The sequence below is a fragment of the Cyprinodon variegatus genome, unplaced genomic scaffold (assembly GCF_000732505.1).
Source record: "Cyprinodon variegatus isolate N-32 unplaced genomic scaffold, C_variegatus-1.0 Scaffold20, whole genome shotgun sequence".
NCBI lineage: Eukaryota > Metazoa > Chordata > Actinopteri > Cyprinodontiformes > Cyprinodontidae > Cyprinodon > Cyprinodon variegatus.
The window spans coordinates 1,519,756-1,525,563 of record NW_015150473.1 but is presented as its reverse complement, the minus strand read 5'-3'; positions in this window follow the sequence as shown (position 1 = coordinate 1,525,563).

Genomic DNA, 5,808 nt, shown 5'->3' with positions numbered 1-5,808 from the left:
ATTTCAGAAACCGTATGTATCAAATACGATACATTTGGCATTATAGGGTTAAAGAGACAATTCAACCACATTATACAGTCAAACTTATTCAAAGTTTTCTGTCTAAGGAAATCAGTTGGTTACATCAATCCATTGACTCGAAGGCAATCCAAGCATGCATGTAGCAACAGTGGAGAGTAAAAACTCCCTATTAACAGGGAGAAACCTCCAGCAGAACCACTGTCAGTGTGAGCGGCCATCTGCCATGGTCAACTGGGGTTCAAGGAGACAGAAGCAGACAGAAAATACAAGTTACACTATTCTTGTTTTGTTTTTTTATTACAAAAAAACAAAAAAACACATGTACAGTATCAGATTTAGACAAGAGAACCAACCTTTTCTCCCCATGGATCGGCAACTGAAAAAAAATAATTTCTCAGAGCTGCATCTTAGAGTATGACATACTTACGAAATCATTGCTTCAATGTGCAACAAAATATCCACATTGTAGTACTGTATGTATACAGGCCCTTTGGCGGCGCTATGCACTACACATGAGAACTGTGGCCAAAAACATCAGGCATGCCCAGACAATGTATGTGAATTAGACATTGAAACAAAATGATTGAGGTGCATGTAGGTTAGAGAGAAAGACATACATTAGACACCATCCTTCAAAAATTGATCTGGCTCACATACATACATATGGTAAGTACTGCTTTTAAATTTCTTTATTTTGTTACCCTATTTCAAATAGAAAAAAAGCCACATCAGTGTGGGCGCAGTGCAACACTAAAATACCTTTTTCCAAGATAAAATATTACACATTTGATCATATCGATCTGTTTTCCTATGTAGCTGAGAACCAAACGTGGCATCCACTTTGCCGTAGTATGAATTATCATAGGTGAAAGAGAGGGATTTCCAACAGAAAATAACCACCTAGGTGACATACAGAGCACTGAATAGTTAAACAGAATTTGAGAATGAAAAGTACACTAAGACTGATAATTTAGACTCAGATTTATTGTCATTTTGTATATACAGAGCGTATACAAAACGTAATTTTGTGTGGTACAGCTCTCATGATATTTCTATTTCTTTAAGTGCAGCAGTGACAAAATGTAAAGTTATTTAGTTATATTATAATTGATGTATTCAAATCATTTTAGGAATCTGTTAAACCTATTGTTGGTAAGATAAGCCAAACTTATCTTTTTTATAATATATAGATGTACAAATGGTACAATGGTTAACTGCTTTGAAAAATGACTATTTAAAACTTCAGTACATCCTGATAAGAATGATAAACCTATAAACAAATGTCGTGTAAGGTCTTGTTTCACGCAGATGCCTGTTTCTTTTATTTTAATTTTATTACCTAATAAGAGTGTTAATGTCCTTATCCATTTTCATATTCTACAAATGACAGTACATTTTCATAATGTCTATATATTCTCATAATAGCCATTGAGTGGTGTAGAATTGCCAAGCTGAAAGAACATTACATATGATAGATGTAATTGTATTATTTTGAAGAATCACATAATTAGACAATAGAGTTCTCCTGGGTAAAATTAATAACGGTATACAGCAAATCCAGTTGTTCTGTGAAGAACTAAAATATGTGTTTGAGAATATTGATAAACAAACAACATGATGAAAAACAAGAATAGAAACAGACATGTCAGGTAGAAAGTTGTGGAGAAGGTGAAAGCAAGAATAGGCTATAAAACAATACCTCCATCTTTGGGAACTATCATCCATCTGGAGGTTTTAAAGAATATGGAACAGTTGCAAATCTGTAAAGAGAGAAAACCGAAAATGAATTAGGGAAACATATTACGAGGGATCCATGGTAGCTAAGTGACCTGCAGATATTTGTAGTTTAGGTGAGATTATTTATAAAAATAATAAGTTTTTCACTCCACAAATGTGGCTTTCTTGGAAAGGGAAAACATAGTTGTATTACTAAATAAAAAAATACATTTTGCTACAAAACACAGAAAATCTCTGAAGAGATGAGACCAAAATTAACCTACACATACGATGCTATTTGTTGCAGAAAATATGCTAAAGTTATGTTGCCAATAAGGAATCATACTGGTGGCAGCATAATGCTAAGGTTAGGCAGAGAGGGGAGTTGATAAGAAGCTACTGTAGATACTCAATAATCAGAAACCTATTGGATGCAGAAAGTACAATTTAAAGTTTTGTACTTTCTTCTGCCCAAGACAACTATCACAGTGACGCAGACACAGGGAGGAAAGCAATCCTAGCAATGATAGCTTTGTGACGGAGCGGTTGTATGAGGATTTCTCTCAGCTCTCTTCACCAGAGACAGAGAGAATGAGGGGAGGAGAGGAAGGTTCTATGGAGGAGGCTGGCAGCCCTGAGATATACCAATTTGAGCTGCTGACTCAGAGATTCTGTTTGGCTCCTACCTTCTACCACGTATGCTGGTTATCATGGGAAATGTCAATAAATATCCAAAACAAACTCTCTTGATAAACAGAAATCAATGACCTTCATGTCTTATGACCCACTCTCACAAAATTAATGCAAAATCATTATTTTAGACTAGAAAGATGAGGCACAATCCATTTTGTCCGGTTCTAATGCAGTTTAGATATTTTAATAATTTTTCTCTTCAACATGTATGTTGTTAAAGTAAATTTTAGGTTATGTGACATACTGATAAAAAAACTAATATCAAATCATTATACTAGACTGGACAGACAAAAGAGACATGTTTTTAATAAAAAAAATGATGCATTTACTATTTTTATTAACTTTCATGACAGAAATCCTAATTTATATTAATTTTCAATTGTAAGAAATCATTTTATTGTAGTTCTCCAAGTAAACCACATGTAGGAGAAGAGAGTCAGCAAAGACAAGCTGCCCAGGCTAGAGCAACTGAAGTCAGTTTTTTCAAGTCACGTCACATCTTAAAAAAAAAAATGGCTAAGCCAACAGAAAAAATCCAATATGGTAGCCCCTTTTAAAGGAAATGTCCTGTCATATTCAGAAGTCAAACTTCTGAAAGTACTTTAAATATAGATTATAACATACTGTTCAATAAGTGTTAAGTGTTTTTAATTAAGAGTAATTTCATTTGAATGTACTTTAATGAAGACATCCATGTTTGTCAAAGAACACTACTGCCACATACTAGTTTGTGACGTCACGGTGCAGTATCGGTTGTTGTTCAAGTTCGAGCGCTGTATCTGATGTTTGTCACAATGCGCTATTATCCAAGCCATCTTGAAAACATTCTTCTTTGATATGTTTTTTTCTCTGGCCAGAAGTTCAACGGAAAGTTCTTCCTCTTCAAGTTGGCAATCCAACAATGAACCCGTCCGTGGAGGATCATGAATCGGAAAGGTGAAATAAAATGTTTTTTTCACTTTGACCTGATGTATTTATTACAACATCCAACTGTCATGCACGTGGGCATTGTCAGTTTAATTATAGCTCTCGTGAAGTTCAATGGTGAAGTCCTCTCGAAATCTTAAATAATTGTTGTTTATTGCAGGGGTGTCTAGTAGTTCCTATTGATTTTGTTTTTAAAGCGGGGAGAATGACGCTAGGCTTACCACATCGTGACGTCACTGCCGGAAGATGTCAGGAGTGAAGCATTACCATAGTTGGGCAAAAATGGCTGCTCCCAGACTATGTGATCGCAATTTTTTTTTTTTTTTACTGATTAATACTCAGTTCATGAAATCACTGTGAACATATTAGTTTAAGGTATAGATAATGATCCATTGATCATCTCTTGCTGACAGAACTTTTCCTTTAAACCTGAGGGGGGTGCCAAACAGATGGCATGTACTGTACACCGTTTATCAACAAAAAATTGTTGATCATTGGTTAATAATCTTTTATAAGTGCGGCCAAAGTTCACCTTCAAGCATAACAATTACCCTAAAAATTCAGGCAGGGGTACCATTTAATGATTATTTTTAGAGCCGCCTAGTCAAATGTCAGCAGAAACTTGACAGTCTTTGGAAAGCCTTTAAAACTGATGTTCACAGACTCTCTTTAGATGATCTGACTGCTCTTTCTTTTGTGAAAAAAGAAATGGCAAAGTTTCAGTTTTAAGCTGCAATTGCAGTGGAGACCGGTTCTACAATACGTTGGCTTAGGGGGGTTGAATGCAAAATGCAAATTTCACTTTTCAGTTATATACTTTTGAAGGTTTTTTTTTTTTTTTTTTTTTTTTTTTTTATAGCTTTAGTGTGTGGTCCATTTCTGGATTTTTTTAGTTTTTCAACAGCTTTGCAATTATACACTACTTGATTTTGGGTCTACCCCCTAAAATCCCAATAATGCTCTAAATGTTGTGATTCTTTTTTACAGATATGAAAAGTTTTACAGAAACCTTTGAGGGGCATTGTATTAATACGTGTTGCCTATATTGAAAATCAAAGAAATAGGACATTCAACATAATTGTATTTGCAATGCAAAAAAACTAGCCTTATCAAAGGGAAATGATGGATAAGGGAACACTGAAATACCTGCAAATCAAGAAAAGTTTAGAGGTCCAATACTGCCAAGCAGGAGCTGCAGCAGCAGCAGATTGTATCTGAAGTAAATACAGAATGACTAGTGAGGCAGTGTTTAAAACACACATCGCCCCCAGTTAGAGCCTGCTCTTCATCAGTCAAAGAGGTAGAAATGAGAAAATGCATCTGAGCGACGCTTTTAAAGGCAAAGTTCAGTAATTGGGAATGACAGACACACACAAAGCATCCATCACTCATGACCTTTCTTATTTCTCCTGCTCTTTCGGTCTTTTCTGTCGCAAGTCACTCTGTTCAGCACCAAGGACAATGAAGTCAAAGAATAATAGAACAACATCGTTTCATAGAAAGTATTTAATAAGTCTGTCAAAGATGCATTGTGATGCTATTAACCTGCCATCAACTTGAAGTCAAGTGTTTTGTGCTTATGATATGGAAACTATAACATACTGCATCGTCATCTCCTATCTAGTTTGGTGTGAAAGTGAAGTTTTTACAATATAATAAACCAAAACCTCTGCATGAGTTTGAATTTTTGGCATAATATTTCTAAGCAGTTTAGTACATTTGCAGCAAAATTTTCTGTTGATCGCCACATTCTTTATTACCCTTTTTCGCATTTTCTGGTTTATTCTATTCCTTTACACACACATTTCTCACAACTGTGATAAAATGAAAAGGTTATAGACAAAAGGGAAGCTTTGCCCTCTGTCTTAGACATAGACACAGCTGCACGCTTACAGACACACACTGTTCACATCTGGACTTGTGTTTAATTTTATGTCAAAGTCCGGACAGGAAGCACCTGTCTAGATGAAATCCTGCAAGCAAGTGAAACAGAGCCAGAGAGCAAAAGGGGGGCTGGAAAAAAAAAATTAGGAGAAAAGTACACAGAGAAAAGAAAAACATAAATCCATCTGTTGTGGAAATGCATGTCACAGTATGTGTCACATTAAAAACAACATCAACTAATAGAGCACAACCCAAATTGGTATGGAAAGGGCAAGTCATGTGAAATTAACAGAGATTTCATCCCTTTAAGTGAGTGTGTCTGCATGTGGGGCTGAATGCAGGTCATTCTTCTTCTCCAAAATGTTTTTTTTTTTTTTTTTTTTTTTTTTTTTTTATTTTTTTGTGTTTTTTTTATGAAATTCACTCTCATTTAACGCATCCCATTGGGGAGCAAGTGGGCTGCATTGTGCGGGGGGGCAGTGTGGGGTTAAGGGAAGGGAAGTGTCGGCCTAGTGGTTAGGGCATAGGGCTTAAAATCCTGAGAGTGGGAGTTCGATCCCCCACTTC